General features: G+C 44.6%; 1 protein-coding gene across 1 annotated transcript in view; it reads right to left on the minus strand.

Annotated features, from left to right (window-relative positions):
- Positions 1-21,987, minus strand: part of LNX2 (ligand of numb-protein X 2) — a 203,224-nt gene extending 181,237 nt beyond the window's left edge. The window contains exon 1 of the mRNA XM_085621630.1: positions 21,859-21,987. The gene's annotated coding sequence lies outside the window, so the exon portion shown is untranslated. The remainder of the gene's footprint in view (positions 1-21,858) is intronic.
- Positions 21,988-22,795: the final 808 nt, after the last annotated feature.

Below are 22,795 nucleotides of genomic sequence, written 5' to 3' on the forward strand. Positions count from 1 at the left end.
CTGAGATTTTCTTGGGGGTGAAGAACATATAGTGTGATATCGTCCACCAAGAGGGCACGGGCGGCAAAGCCAATGCCCCTCTGAGTATGGTGTTGACGAAGTCTGGCAGCTAGGTGCTCCATTGCGATGGCAAAGAGCATGGGCGAGAGCGGGCACCCCTGGTGGGAGCCACCCCCAATAGGAAAGGGATCAGAAATCTGTCCATTAATCCGAAGACGGGCAGTGGGTAGAGTATAGAGGAGCAATATCTTGCGTATGAATATAGGGCTGAAGCCAAGGCGTGGGAGAAGAGAGAATAGGAAGGGCCACTCCAGGGTATCGAAGGCCTTGGTGGCATCGAGAAGAGCCGCCACCGCTGGGAGAGCTGGATTAATCTGATGGAGGACGGAGAATATGGTCCGAAGATTATGAGAAGTGGCACGTCCGGGGATGAAGCCGGACTGGTCAGGGCAGGCAATGAGAGGCATGAGAAGGAGAAGGTGCGAGGCGATTAATTTAGCAAAGATTTCATTGTCCGTGTTGATAAGGGACAGGGAGTTTGTCCGGCTTGAGGAGAAGTGTAATCATAGCCTCACGGAGTGATGGTGGGAGGAGACCACTCTCGAAGGAATCATTATACATAGCAGCAAGGTGTGGTACCAGAAGAGGGGCGAAGGATTTGTAGAATGAAACGGGAAGACCGTCCAAACCAGGGGCCTTGCCGCCCGGCATACTATTGATGGCTGCAAGTATTTCCTCTTTAGAGAAGGGCTCGTCAAGGAATTCACGATGATAGTTTTCAAGCCATAATAGCTCGAGGGTGTTGAAATATTGGTTAAAGACCTCGCTTGATGGGGAGGAGCCCGCAGTGTATAGTTGCATATGGTACTCCGTAAATCATGCCTGTATTTCCGCAGGAGCGGTAGTTCGAGCAGGGCCACCATCCTGTAGTGCGGTGATGAAGGATGTGGCGCGAGGAGGACGGAGGAGGTTGGCGAGGGTTTTCCCGGGCTGGTCGCCAAGGAAAGAGAGCTCTCTGTTGGCCTCCTCAGTAAATTCCGAGTGTTTCTCCCGAAGGCGAGCTAAAGTGTCAGAGCTGGGACAGAGAGCCTGGGCAGAGTCCAAAGACTTGATTTCCGATTCCAGCCTGTCAAGAGTGCTGCGTATGGTGCACAAGACCCCGGATTGCTTAGAGATGCATTTACTGCGAATAACAGCCTTGAATCCCTCCCAGAGTGTGGAGGGAGAGTCCACAGAGCCCTCGTTCAACTCAAAATAGTTAGTAATTGCGGTCTGGACCTCAGCACAGAAGACAGAGTCACGAAGCGCATTTGGGGGGAGCCGTCAGGTGAAGGCCCGCCGGGGAGAGTGAGGTAGTCGAAGGTTAAGCTGAACCGGCACATGATCCAAGAGGGTACGCGCCAGATGGTCTACTTAGACAATCCAGGAGAGGGCAACAGGAGTGGTGATCCAAAGATCTAGACGGGACCAGCAGCCGTGAGTGCCAGTAACGCAAGTGCCCTCATGGGCATCAGGATGCAAGTGGCGCCAAGTGTCATAAAGGGAGTTTTCAGAAAGGATGGAGTTAAGAAGAGCCATGGAGCGTGGGTGGGATGCATAGGGGCCGGAGTGGTCCAAGACTGCGGAGAGTGTAACATTAAATTGCCCCCCCCCCCCCCAAAGGAGTGCGGCAGGGCCAAGGAATGAGATAAGGTGCCAGATGTGCGTGAAAAAATCCGGATCATCCATGTTAGAGCCGTACACCGCAGCAATCGTTAAAGGTTGGGCCTGCAGGGAGCCATGAATAATAACGTAGCGCCCTTCGGGATCTGTGAGTGTCTGGGTGGTTTGCCAAGGGAGTCCCCTGCGTATCAAAATGGACACCCCCCGAGAGTAGTTGGAGTAGAAAGAGGAGTGTGATTCTCCCCAGTGTCTGGAATGTAATCCAGTGGCAGTTGCAGGTAGCAGGTGGGTTTCTTGTAACAGGCAGATATCCACTTTTTGTCAAAGGAGGTGGGCGTGGATAAGCCTGGCCTTGCGGTGGTCATTTAGACCACGGATGTTCCAGATCCAAAATATAGTATCTGTCATACTGTGTTAATATAGGGAAGAGAGGAGCGCAGTGCCGTGGGAGCGGTCAGGAGCTTTGGATGCGGACGCATGGTGGTGCAATCAGACAGAGAGGGAGGGTGTACAAAGGAGCCAACAAGCGCCGGCCTAGGCGGGGACTATGCATAAAAGGAGGAACAGTTTCCACAGGCTGGAAGACGGCAGGTGGAGTCGTGCCCAAGAACGTGGCCTCAGGACTGTGCGGCGTTCAATGCGCCAGGGCGGTGAAGGAAATATGTGTGGCGGAGATGTGATGCAAGCAAGATGTTAATGGAATAATCAAATATATAAACAACAGCGAGGCAGAGCATCCCCAAGAGCCCCCCACCCAAACTGACCCCACACTCGAATAGAAAGGCAAGAGCATAGAATATGCAAAAAGGCAACAAAATGCAGTCAATCAAGGACAATAGCGCCTCATAGGGAGGGCGTGAACGCCCACTACCCACCCTCCCCCTGCCAACACCAACCCCCCAAACAGGTTGAGAAACCACCCACAGCCACCCCATGAAACCGAAACTTGGAAAGGGGAAATCAATAGCGAGAATGGGAATTATCCCATGGGGGCATGGTGTCGCTCAGCGTACAACCCTGCTGGGGAAGGCAGGGTGGCCAAGCCAGAAGTGGATTCAGACTGAAGGATACATCATAACATTGCGAGAGGAACCACTATGTCCGACCTCCAGGCACAGCAGAAGGAGTCAAACATTCAAGAGGCAAAGGGGCACTGAGCTGACGGGACCAACAGGTGAACATACAGTCAAGGAGGGAGAGATAGACAGCCAAGGGCACATGAGAAGATCAAGTTAATCATTATCGCTGAGATTGGCTGCCACTGAGTCTTGAGAAGATGCAGGGGTGGAGCGATGGGAGCGATCCAGTTTCTTGGCGAAGGCAGGAGCACCCTTGGGGTCTGGGAGCCGTGCTTGACGCGAAGTTTGGCCGGCAAAGCAAGAGAATATGAGATCTCATGTTTCTGTAGAATGCGCTTTGCGGGCAGGAACTCACGTTGGGCAGCTTGCACAGCCAGGGTATAGTCGAGGTAAAATGAAAGTGAGTTGCCCTGGGGGTGAATATTACCTTTGTCCCTGGCGGCCCGGAGATTTGTGTCACGATTGCGGAAATGTAGGATTTTGGCAATGATAGGACGCGCTGGCAGTCCAGGGGCAGAGTGTGGGCCAAGGGAGCGGTGCGCTCTTTCCACAATGAAGACCGGGGAAAGCACGTCACCAAACAGTTTGCGCACTGTTTGTTCCACGTATTCCTCCATCCGCTGGATGTTGGTGGACTCGGGCACCCCCGTAATATGGAGGTTACTCCTACAGGAACGCGCCTCCAAATCCTCATTTTTGGAGCAAATTAGTTCCAGGATTTTTTAGCGGTCCTGAGTGGCAGCATCTTCAGCGTCGGAGACCCTCAACTCGACATGCAGCAGGCGGTTGTCGTGAGAGTCCACATGGGATTTAATCACATCGAGGCGGGAGGACAGCTGTTCCAACTGAGTAGCGATGCCAGAGACCGCGGATTTGACCTCCAACATGATGGCCTTGAGGTCATCTTCACAAGAGACTGCCATCTCAGCGAGGCAAGCTGGTCCCCGGTGATTGCGCCCTCCTGGCGCATCTGTCTGCGCTGGTTGAAGGTGAGCGGGGTTTTTTGGGGTCAGCCTTTCCCATGGCGACCACCCAAAATGAGGAACGCACAGGGGGAGCTCAACAGAAGGGTGGGTGAGCGATACCGGTTGAGTAATGGCTCAAGTGGGGGAACGATGAGGTTGAAGGCCAGAGAGTGTGAGGTCCGACCACCGCAAGGGGACAACCAGCCAGGTTCCTGGGACAGTGTGGCTTATAGGCCGGGCAGGTGTGCCACCGCACAGGTCAAGCGAGGCCGGAGAGGAGGTCAGCAGTAGAGGCCTTCACCCCCCCGCGGAGCAAACATGCCAGGGGAGTGGGTCCGGGGGCGAAGACGGCAGCGGGGACGCATGGAGGGCACACGGCGAACCACCACGAGGCCAGGCCCAACAAGCAGAGAGGGAGGCAGTAGGAATGAGTTGAGATGCTAGGCCCCGCAGTAGACGCGCGTGCCCCCAGGCCCATCGCGGCAGCCCCCGCAGTCCGCAACCTCACCTCCAATGATGAGCACAGTCTACAGCAGGTGGAGCAAGTCGGAGCAGGCTTGGGAGACGAAGTTCACAGGCTAGGTGCAGGCGGAGGCAAGCAGAAGTGCCCAGATCTGTGTGGCAGAGGTCTGTAGGGCCCACAAGGGGGCCGTGGTCCACAGCTGACAGGCACCCTGGCGAGGGAGGAGGAGGCGGGCTGGTAGCAGGTTCGGCGGGTGCAGGGTGTCTTTGCCGGAAGCCACAGCGGGAGAAGGATCAGCCCTCAGCGGGGAAACGCGGGAAGTGCGCCGCCCGCTTCACCAGGCCTGATGGCTTGTGGCCGCCACGGCGAGCTCCAGAGGCACTGACTAGAGGCGCCCGCCCATGAGCAGGCTGGGCCGGGTGGTGTGACACGCACGCTCCCACCCCGCCGCGTAGCGACCCCCCACAGCAAGACTCACCGGCTCAGGCACGGGCACTAGAAGCATGGATGCAGCCTTCGCGGTATGAGAGCAGCCTCAATGGGATCGTAGACGGGCAGCCAAGTCTGATCCAGTCCGGGTGTTGGTGATGCAGGGTCCGGGCCCAGGACACACGTGGCGCCGAAGGCGAGCAGCACCGGATCATAGGGCCACAGAAGACGGACCAAACTGTGCCCCAGGATCAGGTAGGCAGCGATGATGGGGTTCCAGGTGGCGATGGGAGTGGAGTCTGCAGGATTTGTTACGGATTACAGGCTTGGCCGGCAGAGCCCACTCAAGGTGCGGCCATCTCGCAGCCGGCTAAGCCACGCCCCGTCAACACTAATACTTACTTGAAGTCTACGGATTGTATCACCAAAGTATATGATATATGCATTAATAAAATCACCTCTGCAGAGAGGTCTGATTCCACATGATTGCCTATTCATTTGTGAAAGTGGCCGTGGTCATATACTGGTGTGTAGTCACTCTTATATTTAAAGATGAATTTGCAGAGGAACTTAAATGTGTTTAGTTCATATCATATGTACTACTTTGTGTATTTTATGCTTTATTGCCAAACCACAGAATGGTTTGGGGTCCCTGCATTCCAGTTGTGATTCTGTGGGGTCCAGAGAATTTCAAAGGTTAAGAACTGTAGTGCTAGAGGCACTCTTATGGTTTAAACCACGTGATGACCTTTGACTACCATAATTTTAATTATCTTTTGGTGTTTCACTTGACCCTAACATGAATGTACGTCCTGCATATGCCTTGCTTTTCTTGAAGATTCCTCTTGTGTAATCTCGTAGTCTTAAAGTGGGAGCTGTCACAGAGTAGAGCAGCCTTGCCAAGAACAGAACGTGTGGGATGTGCATTTGAAAGCATGAGAGGGAGAGAGGTGTGGATTGTACTTTTTGGTTTTGAAGTGCAGTGTTATGAGCAGTGGTGCTCAAATGTGCATTATGTTGTACATTGAGAGATGAAGTATGTGATGCTATAGGCAGTGGTGCACAAATGTGCACAAATAAGTATTATGAAGTTCTTACTATTGGCTTTGACATGCCTTCATCTCATCTTGAATCCTGACTCTGTCTTGCTCTGTGCGCAAAGGCCCCCAAATTGCTCAAGTTGTTTTTCCACGTTCAAGGTTGTTTTGTTTTTTGCTGGATGGAGACTTTCGTGAGCTTCGATGGGATAATGTGTGGGAAGTGTGCTTGGTGCCTTTCAGTGCAGATATTGTTGTTGACAGAGAAATGTTTGGAATGTACAGCTCTGTCTCGGAGTCAAACTACAAGGGCCTGGCCAGCCTCTGTCTTGACCGTGACACAAACCAGTATGGTCAGCCCAGTTTTTTGTAACAGAAGAAAGGGGGCGAGGTCTCTAGAACCTTCGCCTTACGTTGAGTAAAAGGTATTAAATGTGGAGGGTCTTGGCAGGCAGCCTAGGAGCTCACTTGTATGGTAGATGCGCCGTCACAAGAAGAATCTGAATTTGAGTCATGATCGCAAGTCCATGTCTGGCTGTCAACGGTCTCCTCCAGCTTGAGTTGGCAAGGACGTCGAGTGAACGAACGGGTGAGGTGATTTGTTTTTGACTACTGCCATTGTGATGCGTGGCTGTTTGTGCATGCATATTCAGTTTCCAGTGGCTATGGTTATTTTGAGGTGTTTCTTTGTGATGTGTGAGGGAGTCATCCAAAGTAATCGTTTGATGTATTTAGTGTAAATATCTTTCTGAATTCATGCAGGACGTCCATTATTATCTGCTTGTGCATTTTTTAACTGTTGCATTTGCCAAGTGTGTTATTATTGCTTGCATATAAATATATATATCTATATACATTTGAATGACTCTGACTCTGAAATTATAAATACCTTTAAGTCTTATTATGAACTAATATATACAGATGATTCTACTCCCATTGAAAGTGATTTTGAGACCTTTTTCCAGGGAATTTCTAGTCCTCCCTCCCTACCAGACAATCTCCTACCACTTGAGAGAGATATTTCTCTCCAGGAGATTACTGATGCTCTTAAGTCTTTAAAAAAAGCTAAAGCCCCTGGTCCAGATGGGTTCTCGGTTGAACTCCTCTCATCCTTTTCCTCCAATTTTGCCCCTAAACTACTAGAGCTTTTTAATTCATTTTTATCCAACTCCAAAGCAAGTGGCTCTTTTTTGGAAGCCCTCATTGTTGTTATTCCCGAGCCTGATAAAGATTCTACCCTTTGTAAAAAAATTCGGGCTATTTCATTAACTATGATTGTGAAATGTTTGCAAAACTTTTAGCTTCCCGTTTGGAAAACGTTATTCCTCTCCCTACTAAGCACGATCAGACTGGCTTTATTAAAGGTAGACTTGCATCTGACAATGCTAGAATAATCTCTAATATCCTCTCCCTTGGGAAGAAGTACCCATCTCCTCTTGCTGCCCTTTCACTCGATGCTGAAAAAGCTTTTGATCGTATAAACTGGCAATTTTTGTTTCATACTCTTCAATGGTTTGGTTTTGGTCATAATGTTATTTCTTATATCAAATTGTTGTATATTAATCCACATGCTTGTGTGTTTGTTAATGGCCATTGCTCCCCCTACTTTAAATTACAAAGAGGTACTAGACAGGGTTGTCCCCTCTCCCCATTACTTTTTCTCCTTTGTTTGGAACCTTTTCTCGAACGTATCAGACATAATCCTGATTCAACTGGTTTCAAACTCAATTCTCATGAAATTAAGCTCTCTGCATACGCAGATGATATCCTAATTTATATGTCCGACCCTTGCAATTCCCAGACCCTTTTTTTTTTTTACAAGAGATTGCTTTATACTCTAATGTTTCTGGATATAAACAAAACATTTCTAAAACTGAAGTTTTACCACTAAATTCATCCTGTTATCGGTATATGTTTGATAAAACTAACTTTACTTGGTGCCCCCAGAAAATTAAATACTTAGGAATATGGTTTTCCTCCAACATATCTGATACATTAACTTATAACTTTAATGCCTTAAAACCTAAACTCCAAAAGTTGTTATCCTCCTGGTCCCCGTTATTGTTATCCTGGTGGGGCAGGTTAGACACTATTAAAATGATGATTGTACCTCATGTTCTTTTATGTTCTCAATGTTACCTTTTAAAATTCCTGATTATCACTTGTCTCAGATTATTTCTATTTGTACTAAACTCCTTTGGAACAATAAACGGGTTTGTATTGCTTTATCTAAATTAATTCGTCAAAAATCAGAGGGTGGCATACGTTTCCCTGAGTTTAAGCTATATCATCCTGCCTTTTTAATTTGCCAATGTTATGCTATTTCCAAAGAATATCAAGACTCTCCTATACCAACATGGTTTGCTTTTGAACGTTCACTGCTGCATGACCTCTCCTTTCAGGATGTTGTTTCTATGACTAACTGCACTTTCATTTCCAAATACCCTATTTTAAAATATTCACATCATTTACTGCATACCCTTTTTACCCAAGGACTTGATTTTTATCAATCCTTTTTAGCCTCTTCTATAGCCTTATAGCCCACCGTAGCGGGCTATACCGGCTATTAAAGGCCCGCTGCATCGTTAAAGGCCCGAGCCGAAGGCGAGGGACTTTAACAAGGCAGCGGGACTTTAATAGCTGGTATAGCCCAGCTGCGAAGGGCTATAAGGATATTAGAACATTCTGCCACTAGAGGGCAGAATGTTCTAACAAATAGAAGAAAGGCTTCAGGGAACGCGAGGGGATTGAAGTCCCCTCAGGCTCCCTAAAGCCTTTGTTCACAGTCAGAGCTGTGAACAAAGAAGCATTGGAATGTTGGAGCTCCGGGCTTATACTAGCCATTATAAGCCCGGAGCACTCCATTGTTTTCAATGGAGCTTCCAACATTCCAATGTTCTAATATATGATATAACAAATGTATTACATTTTGCCATAAATCTTTTTATTTTAAACACTGGAGAGAAAAGGGTATTTTTTAAGTGCATCATTTGATAACTAATAATTCCATTTTATAATTTCCTCAACTACAAGAACCATTTGGCCTCCCTGATTCCTGTATTCAACAATATAACACAATATTTCCTGTACTTCAAACCTTTCTGTTGAACAACAATTTTAATTTAGATGTTACTTCAGTTACCTCCGTGTCACCCTTATTTAATATCATTAACGACTCCACTCTAACGGCTTCTTTCATATACAAAACTTTGTCTTCCCCCTTGAATACAAGAAATAAATCCTCTATCGAATTGTATAGGAAAAGGATTTATTTCAATCACTTTCTGTTCATCAATGGGATCGACTGTGGCAAAAGATTTTAAAACCTCTAAAGCTGCCAATATTACACAATCCCTATATTTCATGTATAACAGAGTGGTTGTTACTCCTCAATTCCTGCATAAAATTGACCATTATACTTCTTCCCTGTTTTGGTCATGTCTTGTCTCTGAAGGCACTTTGACACATTTACTTTATTATGGTCCTAAAGTACATGAATTTTGGAAAGCTATATTGTCTAAATCCTTATTGAGTTTTTCATGTACTAGTCCTTTCTCTATTCACAATATTTTTTGGGGGACTATGTCTATTGATTTTGATCATCTCCCCTCAAAAACTATTTGATTTGACCTGTATATTGCACTTGCTGTTAAAGTTATATTAACTTGTTGGAAAGATTATTCTAAACTATCCTTTTTGATTTGGTGGAATTTAATATGTGATGAACATAGAATAGCTTCTGTTTCTCATTCCTCAATATTTCAAAAGATTAAATCTGATTTATTATGGTTACCTTTTACTACTTTTCTGTCCTCACACTCATCTTTCTCCTAATACTTATATTATATTCTACCTGTTGTATCTCCTCTTTCTTCCTTTTCTCTCTCACCCTTTTCTTCTCTTTATCTTTCCTTTCCTTTTTATGTAAAACAAAACAAAGCAAAATAGAAACATTACTTATTTAATATATACACTTATTATGTTTATGTATGTTATTCTTTCCTAGTTCTTTTCTCTCAATAGTTTTTCTTAATGTTACAGTATTTTGTTTTTAGATGTTATTAAGTATCTTCTTACTCTAAATGACTTTGTTAACTTTATATCTTTGTTATTTATTACATCTCATTTAACCAATGTAATGTTTTATTACTATGACAATATTTTCAATAAAATGTTATTTTTTTAAAAATGAGATGCGTTGGATCACAGAGGGGAGAAGTGTGTTTAGGAAAGTGAGAGAGAGATAGAGCGATGTAGACAGAGAGCGAATGAGAGAATGAGAAAAGAGAAAACGTTGGAAAAGGAGAGGAAGAAAGGAAGAAAGAAAAAAAGAGCAGGAGCATAGAAGAGAAAAAGAGTGAAGAAAACAAGGTAAGAAAGTGAATGAGAGAGAAAGGGAGAAAGCATGCACAAGAGAAAAATTGAGTCTTGTAGTTGGGCACCATCATCAACTCACAAGAAAATCAAGTTGAAGGGCCTCTTAAATATTTTTATATTGTTAGAATGGAGAGGAAATAGTAAATCTAACTCCTCAGTAGTGCAAGACTTTCCCTTCTGTTGCTTAGAGTGGAGTGTGAATAGTTAATCTAACCCCACCTAAGTCTAGCACTAACCCTACTGCTGGATTGACTGGAGTGGGAATAGTGCATCTAACCCTTCCGAAGTCCAACACTTTGTCTAATGCTTCTTAGACTGGACTTGGAATAGTGAATCTTATCTCTCCAAAATCCAACACTTCCCTTACTATTGCTTAGACAGGAGTGGAAATAGTAAATCTAACTCCTCGGAAGTCCAACATTTTCCCTACTGTTGTTTAAACTGGAGAGAGAATAGTAAATCCCACCTCTCTGAAGTTCAAAACTTTTCTACTGTTGCTTAGACTAGAGAGGGAATAGTAAATGTAACTTCTCTGAAGTCCAACACTTTCTTTACTGTTGGGCAGTGTGGATTTGGAATAGTAAATCTAATCTCTCTGAAGTCCAACACTATCTTAACTGTAGTTTAGACTAGAGTGGTAATGGTATATCTAACCCCTCTGAAGTCACCACTTTAGCTACTGTTGGTAAAACGGGATTTATATTATTATTAATATTATTATTAATGTGATTGATATGATTATTAACAATAATGTTGTTTGCTTTTATTTTTTTAATACTTTTTGTTTTGGAATGCTTTTATTATTTTCTGTAAAACAAGTTTTTTTGTTGGGGGTTTAATACTGACTGAGCAGCCATATTCCTCTTGGCGTTGCATTCCAACGCCATACTCAAACACAGAAGGGGCAAACTCTGTCACCTGTAAGTATCGCTTATCATCCATCTGTCTCCCTCAATGTGGCGTGACTTACCCTGTTTCTGTAAACAGGCCTTTAAATCTTGTTCTTATCTTGTCACATTTGCTGCACATTTTTGGTAATTCTGAAGTGTGGTGGGAACAAATATTTGAATACAATCAAAACAAATCACTAGGTGATGACACTTCCATCCATTATCATTTGTGCGCTGTATACTTTTATCAGTAAAACTGTCGGGCATATTTACTAGAAAGTGGTGGAGAATGGTGTAACGGCAAAATTGGTAACGCCGCGCTCCATCAGTTTCAAAACACAGGGATGCGCTGTATTTACAAGAATGGGCACACCCCTACGTTTCCCCTAGCGCTAATGAAGCTGACTAGCGCCAGCGCAGGCACACAGCACCATGTTCTAAGGGTGCCTGCGCTGCAGGGGTGATTGTTTATGGGACACCTTCCTGCATATAAACCATCTTTATAGGCGATTTGCTCTTTATATGTGTGCCGTAGAAGCACACATGAAAAGAGCAAAATGTGAGGAGGAATTAAATATTTCTCCTCATATTCATTGCCTGCTTAAGACCAGGTATTCCCTGTAGATATTGTTGCTGCTACCCCAACCTTGTAAATATGGGGCAGTGTTAAAAAGCAATGGGTGTTGCAGCAGAACGCCATTGCAGAACCCATTGAACGACCCTTTTACGCTAAGTGCTGCGTGAATAGGGGCATTATTTACAAGGTGGCATTAAGCCATGTTAAGTAAAGCTAAGGGAACTTAACGCCACTAGAACATTGAAAAAAGAGATGTTCAGGTGGTGTTAACTCCTTGTAACTATGTCCCTGTATGTCTGTGCAAATGTGATGGTCATTTCAATTGAAGATGTATTGTTTGTAATGATAGTATGCTATCACACCAAGCATACTTCACTTTACCCCACTCCACTCTACTCTGCACCCCCTGCAGTCCACTATGCACTACTCCACACTACTCCATACTACGCCACTCCACGCCACTCCACACTGTGTCACTTTACTCTGGTCTACACCACTCAACTCTGCCCCACTCCCCTGTATGCCACTTTACTCTGTAACACTGTACTCTACGCCACTGCACTCTACGGCAAAACACTCTACTCTGTATCAGTCCACTCTATGCCAATTCACTCTATGCCACTCTAATCTACTCTGCACTCTATGCCACTCTACTCTACTGTGCACCACTCCACCCTACTCTGAAACAATCTGCTCTATGCCACTCCACTGGGCATCACTCCACTCTGCACCACTCAACTCTACTCTGCGCTGCTCTACGCCACTGCACTCCATGCTAATGTACTCTGAGTCCCTCTAATATACACCACAGCAGTCTCCAACACTGCACTCTATGCCATTGCATTCTACTCTGTGCCAATAAACTCTACGCCAATGCACTCTATGCCACTACACTCTAGTCTGCGCCACTACACTCTACACCCCTTCACTTTATGCCAGTCTACTCTGCAACACTAAACTCTCTGCCCACCATTGAACTCTGCACCACTGCACTCTATGCCACTGCACTCTACACGATTGGGGAGATGAGTTGGCCTAACGGCTAGGGTGGTCGACCTCGAATCTAGGGAACCGGGTTCAAGTCTCGGCAATGACGCTGAACATCCTGTGATTCTGGGTAAATCACTTAATCTCCCTGTGTCTAACAAAAATGAATTTGTCCTCATGTAACGCAACTGGTGCTATGTAAAGCGATCTGATACCCGATACCGGGTCAAGTTCACGCTATATGAAACTCTGTGAAAAAAAAAATTACACTCTACCCTGCACCACTCCACTTTATGCCACTTCACTCTAGGCCACTCTACTCTGCAACATTGCATTTGCTGCCTGCCACTGAACTCTGCACTCCAATCTGTGCCAATGCACTGTACGCCACAAAACTCTTCCCCCCTCTACTCTGCATTGCTCCACTCTATGCCACTGCACCCTATGCCACTGCACTCTATTCTGAAACAATCTACTTTAAGCCACTGCACTCTTCACTACTCTACTCCAGTCTGCGCCATTCCACGATATACCACCCCACTCTATGCCACTGCAATCTACGTTACGTGACTCCACGCCACTCTATTCTACGCTACTGCACTCTACACCACTGCACACTACACTGCTGAACTCTTCACCAATGCACTCAACACCCCTTTACTAAAAACTAATACACCACTGCACTCCATGCCAAATGACTCTGCACCACTGCCCTGTACACCACTATGCTCTACTCTGCAACTCTCTACTCTATGCCACTCTACTCGACACCATTTCACTCTACAACACTGTACTCTGAAACACTGTACTCTCAGCCACTGAATGTATGACACTTTATCTGCACCACTCTACTCTATGCCACTCTACTGCACTCTACACCAATGCACTCAAAGTCATTCTACTCCACTCTGCCCCACACCACTCTACTCCACTGCACCCTGTGCCACTACTCTATGCCACTGCACTCTACCCTGCACCACTCCACTCTACGCCACTTCACTCTATGCCACTCTACTCTGCAACACTGCACTCTCCACTACTGAACTCTTCGCCACTCTTCTTTGCACCACTGCATTCTATGCCACTGCACTCTTCTCCACACCGCTTTACTCTATGACACTCTACTACACTCTACGCCAATGCACTGTACAGCACTACACTCTACACCACTCTACTCTCTATCGCTCCACTCTATGTCACTGTGCTCAACCATGCACCACTCCATTCTACTCTACTTCATTCTACGCCACTCTACTCTGCAAAACTGCACTCTCTGCCACTGCACTCTCCGCCATTCTTCTCTGCACCATTGCACTCTATGCCACTGCACTCTACTCTGCACCACTCTTTTCTAGGCCACTCAACTGCACTCAATGCCAATGTACTGTATCCTACTACACTCTATGCCAATCTACTCTGCATTGCTCCACTCCACGCCACTTCACTTTTCTTTGCAATCCATGGTCCTGCAACACTGCACTCTCCTTCACTGAACTCTATGCCACTCTTCTCTGCAGCACTGCACTTGTGCCACTACACTTTACTCTTCACCACTCTACTCTATGCCACTCTACTCCAATGCACTCTATGCCACTGCACTCTACAACACTGCACTCTCTGCCACTGAACTCAATGCCACTCTACTCTGTACCACTATACTGTATGCCACTGCTCTCTATACCATTCTACTTTGCACCACTCTACTCTACACCACTTTACTATGCACCACTGCACTCTATGCCACTGTAACTTACTCTGCACCACTGATCTCTATGCCACTTTACTACACTGTACGCCAATGAACTAAACACCATGCCACTCTGCTAATCTATTCTGCAGCACTACACTCCATGCCACTGCACTCTACACCACTCTACTGTGTGCCACTGCACTCTATCCTGCACGCACCACTTCACTGTAAACCACATCACTCTACTCTGAAACAATCTAGTCTATGCCTCTGCACCCTATGCCACTGCACTCTACTCTACGCCACTGCACTCTATGTCACTGAACTCTATGCCACTCTACTCTACATCACTTTAATCTAACCAATGCACTCTATGCCACTGCACTCTACACCAATTTACTCTGCAGCTCTGTACATTACACCACTTTGCTCTAGGCCATTCTCCTGCAATCTACGACCCTCCACTTTATGGCACTACACTCTCTGTTGCTTTATTCCATTAAACTCTACTCCACTCTAACAGCGTACTCCACTCTAACAGTCCACTCCACTCTATGCCACTCCACTTCACAATACTCTGTTCCACTCTATTATGCTCTAGGCAACTCCCTCTTTGCCACTCCATGCCACTTTACTCCACTCTATTCTACGACACACTACACCACTCTTCTCCACTCCACTACTCTACTCTATGCCACCCCACTCTATGATACTCTAAGCCACTCCATTCTACTCTCCACCACTCCATGTGACAACACTCTACTCCACTCTATGCAATTCCACTCTCCTACACTACTCCACTTTACAACACTCTAGTGCACTCTACGCAACACCCTCTATGCCACTCTACTCTGCTCTACACCACTCCATCACACTCTATGCCACTCTACTCCACTCTGACATTCTACTCCACTCAACTCTACTCCACTCTATCACCTTCCACACTATGACACTCTACTCCATCCACAAAACTCTACCCCACTCCTCGCCACTCCACGCCACTTCACTCCACACCACTCAGCTCTATTCTACACCACTCTACACCACTCCACGCCACTCCTTAGCACTACACTGTACTCCACTTTATGATACTCCCCTCCATGCCATTCCCCTTTACCCCACTAACATTTAGCCATGCTGAACAGCAGCCACGCTGGTGTACAACAAGGCTAAAACATATTGGCAAAGCCAATAGATCTTGCACAGGCATTGCCAATGCTTGTTGGCCTTTGTTGATGTTTTGTCACTTCACCATCACACATATAATGTGTTGTTTTCACTATGGCCGACAGCTGTGGTCAAAGCGTTTGCTGGAATGCTTCATAATAAATTTCCCTTTTCTCAAAACTGGGAGTGCACTGCTTTGACTTTGTAGACGTTGCTGTTGGGGAGCAGCGGAGGACCCTAGTACGATAAACTAACAAAACAACCACATACTATATTATGCAACAGTGACACATTTTAGTAAATGCATCACAAAATGGGAGAATCCGATCACTGTGGCAATCTGAAAACATATGAAAGAAAGTTGATTTAAAAAGCCAAGTTATTTCATGCCACATCCCAGCTGGATGCATATGATAACACGCATTGAAAATGCAATAGGTCTCGCCCTCGTTTAAGTTAAAGCAATTCTGTTTGTAATTAGGTGGCTTTTTAGTTTTGTTTTTATTAGTGTTTTTCAAACTTTCATGTACATAACATGCTTATGTATGCATATACGTATATGTATATGTATGCATGAATTTATATTTGGATTTATATAGATATGCAGATGTATATGTGTTTATATATGTATGTGTATATATACACATACATATATATAAATGCATATGCATATATATATATACATATACATATATATATATACACATATGCATATATATATATATATATGCATATGTGTGCGCGTAGAGAGAGGTAGAGAGTAGTAGAGAGAGAGGTAGAGAGGTAGAGAGTAGTAGAGAGAGAGTTAGAGAGGTAGAGAGTAGAGAGTGAGTAGTAGAGAGTAGAGAGTGAGTAGTAGAGATTGAGTAGAGAGTGAGTAGTAGAGAGTGAGTAGAGTGAGTGGTAGAGAGTGAGTAGTAGAGTGAGTAGTAGAGAGTGAGTAGTAGAGAGGGAGTAGTAGAGTAGTAGAGTAGTGAGAGTGAGTAGTAGAGAGTATTAGAGAGTGAGTAGTAGAGAGTGAGTAGTAGAGTGAGTAGTAGAGAGTGAGTAGTAGAGTGAGTAGTAGAGAGTGAGTAGCAGAGAATGAGTAGTAGAGTAGTTGAGCGTAGTAGAGTGAGTAGTAGAGAGTGAGTAGTAGAGAGTAAAGAGTGAGTAGTAGAGAGTGAGTAGTAGAGTAGTACAGAGTAGTGAGAGTGAGTAGTAGAGAGTAGTACAGAGTGAGTAGTAGAGAGTAGTAGAGAGTGAGCAGTAGAGAGTGAGTAGTAGAGTGAGTAGTAGAGTGAGTAGTAGAGAGTGAGTAGTAGAGAATGAGTAGTAGAGAGTAGTAGAGAGTGAGTAGAGTAGTAGAGAGTGAGTAGTAGAGAGTAGTAGAGAGTAGTAGAGAGTGAGTAGTAGAGAGTATTAGAGAGTGAGTAGTAGAGAGAGATTTGTAGAGAGTGAGTAGTAGAGTAGTAGAGAGTGGGTAATAGAGAGTAGCACAGAGTGAGTAGTAGAGTAGAGAGTAGTACAGAGTAGTAGAGACTGAGTAGTAGAGTGAGTAGTAGAGAGTAGTAGAGAGTGAGTAGTAGAGAGAGAGTAGTACAGAGAGAGTAGTAGAGAGTGAGTAGTAGAGTAGTAGAGAGTGAGTAATAGAGTAGTAGAGAGTGAGTAATAGAGAGTAGTAGTGAGTAGTAGAGAGTGAGTAGTAGAGAGCGAGTAGTAGAGAGTGAGTAGTAGAGAGCGAGTATTTGGTTCCTGTCTGAGTGTTTGACTTGGAATTCTGTTGATTGGGTTAGGGATAAGTGGAAGGTAAAGGGGCATGTTGGGATTTGTGGCAGCCTAATTTTATGGTGCTTCCGTCTTTTTAGTTTGTTGATTTTTTTTGGGTGAATCATGAGCCGTTGAAGTAGAGGCAGCCTTCAGTAACATTTTGAGAATAGACATAGCACCTCATTCCATGCAGAGGCGATCTCTACACCAATTTATTGTGTGCTGGAAGACACAAGCCAAAAATCACCCCATGCTTTACAGCCTGGAAAAAACGCTATCCCCTAGTTCATAAGAATCAAGAAAGCGAAATATGGAAAACGTAGACAACCTGCGTACAAAATATCCTCAAAAATGCTAACTAGCTTTACCTAAGGCAACATTCCATCGCAAGACTAATGTCAGACCTGTTTAAGGAGCTTCAATATTTGTAAAATGAGAAGACAGGCAATTTTGTCCACGTTGCAATTAGCGCGCACACGCCTCACGCTAAAAGTAAAAATAATAACGCCCCCGTCCCCGCTACAATCACTCTCGTCAGAGGGTGAGAACCTAGCCCCTGAGAGTTTGCGTTTCTGAACACAGTTTTGCTGCGGCTTGAGGTATGCGTCTCTGGAGGGAGGGTAGGAGGGCAGGCGGGCGGCAGCAGGCGGGAGGGGGCTTCTGGTGAATGCCTACAGAAGGAGTGAGGCTGTTTGCAGGCGCCAGCAGCGGCGAGATGAAAGAGACGCTCCTGGGGGAAGCTGCTGCTTTTGCAGGCGCCAGAAGCTGCAAGAGGGGGCATCGTGGGAGCAGGGAGACAGCATGGGATTATAAAGGTGTATTAAAAGAGACAACACCGAACCGTCCTCACTCAAAAATTAAAAGAACGCTCAGCCAGGACGTTTTATATTTTCCTGAACAGTGGTGAAGTCTCAGTAGCCAATAGTAGAAGTTTCACAGCTAAAGTTGAGTGGCTACTTCAACTGTCTAAAGCTTAGTCGCCGTGAGTAGTAACCGAGTCTCACCGCCTAACCAAGCTAAGCTTTGTAAGTAGCCAGTGCTCAACTACTCTCGCAAATAAAGTTACACATTCATCAAATACAATTGAAGTTGCGCTGAGAGCTGTGTTCAACAAGCAGCTGCATCTCAGAGAGACAGCCAGAAGGGGAAACAAATAAGGCTTCCCCAGTAAATAAAGGCACCAGTGTAACGCCGCGGGTAAAAGATCCAATCCCGCAGGGCGTAGATAAAAGGAGACAGGGTGGCAACAATAAGGGAGTGACATACCTTCAGTGCAATCATTGCACTGCCTTTGGCATAATTCATGACGCAAAACAACGCGCACGAATCAAAAGTTAAGGCGGAGCTGGGACGAGGCTTCTGGAATCGTATCGATTCCAAGAAGGCTCGTATGATGAGGCAGTGGGCTTTTGGTGAATGCCTGCAGACAGAGTGAGGCTGTTTGCAGGTGCCAGCAGCGGCGAGATGAAAGGGACGCCCCTGGGGGAAGCTGCTCGACTCTAAGAAGCCTCGTATGACGAGGCAGCGCATGCGCTGCCTACGTCAGGTCGAGACGTAAAAATAATACTCCAGTGGGAGTCGGTGCTTATGCATGACATACATAAACCTTAGCTTTATTGACTGCTTAAAGAAGTCAAAGACATGCGATTTAAATGGCCACGCAGGGTAGAGAAAAAGCCAGTTTTATTTGCACATTCCTGCATCGCTAACAATAATAAACAACATTCCAGAATGTTTCTTTGTTTGATGCCTGCTTGTGTTTTGATCATTCACATATTGCTCCGTTAAAAGGCCTTTACAATGAGCGCTTTCCTTCAGCACAAGTTCTGCTGAAAAGTCCGAAGCAATAACATTCATCATCATCATCAAAATACTTTATTCCACTCTGTCGAGCCATAAAAGTCACACCAGAGAGAAAACACATTGCAATACACAATAAAATAAAAAGCCTTTTAAAATGATTTAAAATAGATCAAAATGAAAGAGCCGCAATAATAACATACATAATTTAGTATTTAGATTGAATGCTTAATGCACTGATAATATAATTCAGTACAGCATAAATAACAGTTTCACTTCCCAGGTGATGTAAATAAGCAAAGGCAGTTACGTGGGATCTGGTTTCTAATGCTCGTAATAATGGGCGAAGGAACTACCTTCTTTGTGGGGTATAAAATGTGCAAAATAGAATAGAGTGCACAGGGCTTTGCTCTGCCAGAGCTTCACAAAGACAGAGGGGAAGAGATGAGAACCAGGTGCCTTTAGTTGGAAAAGCAGACACAAATTATATGGTTTTAAGGTGGAACCTGGTCAGCAGGAACTTCTGCCTCTCAACTGCAATTATCTGCAAGTAAAGTGCGGGGGTGAAGGTAATTGCAAGGGGTTAACTCTTGCCCACCACATCTGTCCTCCATTCGTGCCAATTAAACATGTTGAAAAAAGAATCTCTTTTATTCTACCCGGAGAGATGTTGAGTAAGCTAGTCGGGTTAGAAAAATATATTGGGGTACCCAGCCTAGCAAAACTCATTTTAATATATTTAAACCATGGAATATCTAATCAGTTATCCAAATTCATGCAAAAAGTCAGAATTTGTTCTGCACAGTTGGGCTTCTGGATTTTTCCAGATCCTGAGTCAAAGTAGCAGAGGCTGCAGTTTATTATGATCTTCTAGGCGGTTCGGACCAACCTCATCATGACAAAAGGACAGAAGGACGTTGCGGTGGATTGTGTGACTGCCAGCAGCCAAATTTATTTTCCACAATTTGGAGAGGTATGCAATTGGCATGACCCCAGATACCAGCACTGAATGAAGCAGCAGAGACACATTTACTTTTAAAAATACCAAGCAATTCATTGGTTGGTTTGTGCCCCAGCCTTTTGGAAAATCTTAAAACTGCATCAATTGCCCTTTGAAATTGCATATCTCTTACATTCAGTAAAAACATCTAGTTAAAGTCTACATCTATTGGTACTCCCAAATTTGTACAATCAGAGTTTTTCTGAATTTCTTCACCGCTAAGTAAAAATGTTCTAGTCTTAGAAAATATTGGGCCACATTTGTTTAGAAAAGACTAGGCTATCTATAAAACTGTTAAAACATCTAGAAGGGATTGGAGGCCATTAGCTGTCCTTGCCATAAGAACAGCAACATCTGTGTACAATAACATAGGAACTTGCTGCAAATTGACCTTTGCGATATCTTTTCGTGCCCTTAGCAGATGCTCTCCAAGGTCATTAATATAGATTGAAAAGAGAAATGGTGCCAATACTCAGCCCAGTCTGACCCCTGCTACCGAGGGAAATTCTTCTGTGAGGTCCCCCCTCCTACTATAACCCTGGCTGTGGTGTGTGCATGAAGCTTACCAAGCGGGGTAATAACTGCACTGTCGATACCTAGCTGGGACATTATTGTCCATAGTTCGGGGCAGTCCACCGTATCAACGGCAGATGTTAAGTCCATCAAGGCAAAACATTGACTGGTAAAGGGAATCTCCCTTATGGTACCGCTCTCAGAAAAGAAGAAAAGAACTTAAAGCATCCTCTTTTGGCTCAGGACAGAGAGGTAGCAGCCTAATCCTCAAAATTTACTGTGACTGAAAAACATCCTGGCTCTTTGGATAAGTTACCATGATGCATTGCAGCAAGCAGGCACCCTCGGTAACCTAGCAACAGAAAATACAGTTCTTCTGTCCAGAGGATCTCACTTTCTTTACAGATCACACATATCTATAAATGCAGGCAGGCGCCTAGGCAAGGAGAAAGTTAATGTCTTATTGGGATTCACACCGAGTGTTTTCCTCTTCCCAGGCAGCAGGTAGCCTTTCCCTCTTGAATTACAATGGCTGTAAGAGACATGTAACTGTGAGTGATTTTAGACGGGTCCGGTGACGGGCTGAGGGACAGTCTGTGTCGGTGATAACTGTAGATCTCAAACTGTTGAAATGAAAAGAAGTGTGAAGGCTACTTCTCAATGTTCTACTAAAATCCAATTTTTAGATAGCACTTTCACATAGAAAAGCTTCAGTAGAAACAACTCTCCATCAAGTTCAAATTATTTGTAATAAATTGATCCCTTCGGATTTAACCAGCCAAACCAATCTCATATTGCATACCATTAACAAGGCCGAAACAATTCGAACACACACAATTACCTAAATATTCACACACATTGGTTCTAGTGAAGAATGGTAAATTGATAGCTCTGCAAACAAATTAATTTTCAGTACATTTTAGTAGACGCCTATTTTTATGCAGGAGCAAATTAGTAAACGGTTAGAGTTTAAAGATTAAAATGTTTCAAGTAATCAACAATTTTAACACGTAAAGTATGATACAGCCAACATGCAGCATGACATTTGCAGTAAAACGCTAATTTCAGATTTTTGGACTTTTATAATGCTTGTACCAGGCGCAAAATGAAAAACAAATAGCTTTAGAGAGATACGTGTGAAACTGAGTGCAAAAATATGTGTTCGGCAAACACTAACAATGTAACAATAAAAAGGTTAATATGCACCGGACAATTGCAGTAAATATTTCTCAGAAACAAGTGAATGTGTAATATTCTATATAAAGCACTCTGTTCATCTATATTTTTAATTACACACTTGATTGGGCTTTCACTGAGCAGAGCATACCCTTGCGCTATGAAGCATAGACCCGTTGTGCAGGTACACGCGGGCAGTGTGCATTTGGCAGGCATGCAGCACAGCGAACAATGAAACCACAAATCACGCTCAAGGCTGGACAAGCACAGACAGAATGATACCTGCAGGGACCTCACCTAAAATGCTTTCCCTTGTTTCTGTGTTTCTCTCCCAGAAGTCCCGGCACCAGAGAAAGGCTGCGCGTGCCTGCACCGTGGAGAAAAGAGCATGAAATGTAAGGAATCAAACGGAGCTGAATGCGTCACATGACAACTCGGAAATTCCAGGAAAGGGAGAAAAGGCTGTTAATGTCACGGGCGAAGACGCGGCGAGGTGTCAACTATGATTATTACACCTCCTCGGCAACAACCTCCCCCTTCGCAGTGCATGATTTGCTGAGCGCAGTAAATGAACGCGAATTATGAAGTGCTAAGCAAGTCACCGTTGTACAGCCTGCAGGAAGATTACATAAACGTAATTTTGCTAAAGCTCTCTATGTGCAATTATATTGATCAGTGTATAGCATGCCAATTGAGATATGTACATATTCGATTCGTTTTAATTTGTGATATTATACAACTATGGATGGCAGCCTTTTAGAGCACAGTTGTAAAAGTAAGCATTACATGAGCTGGGCAGCACAGTACATGCACATATTTTCCTTCTTATTTGTAACAACCAGAACATGCTACTAAAACAGAAGGTTTCAATTTGAAAACAAAAATCACCACCAATAAGACCAGCAAACCAACGTATGCATAGGCAAACAATGAGCACGTACAGTAGTAAATGGAAGAATCAGATCCATTCAGAACTCTCTTTTATTGGAAGTCGAGTACCTGTAGGAGTCCCGTGGCACTCCCGCGGACCCAAATGTCCAGCTACCTATACATTTTGAATATTAATTTCTCAAAAACTACTAAATGGATTCACCGAAAATCATAAAAAGCACAGTTTCTGGGTAAAGATCTACCTTTATACCAAATTTGGTGTCATTTCGTGCCGCCATTTTGGCTGTAGCACTGTTCAAATTTCCCAATGGAAACTGCATCAGGAAATTTCATTTTGGGACCC

The sequence above is a fragment of the Triturus cristatus genome, chromosome 8, assembly GCF_964204655.1.
Source record: "Triturus cristatus chromosome 8, aTriCri1.1, whole genome shotgun sequence".
Classification (NCBI taxonomy): domain Eukaryota; kingdom Metazoa; phylum Chordata; class Amphibia; order Caudata; family Salamandridae; genus Triturus; species Triturus cristatus.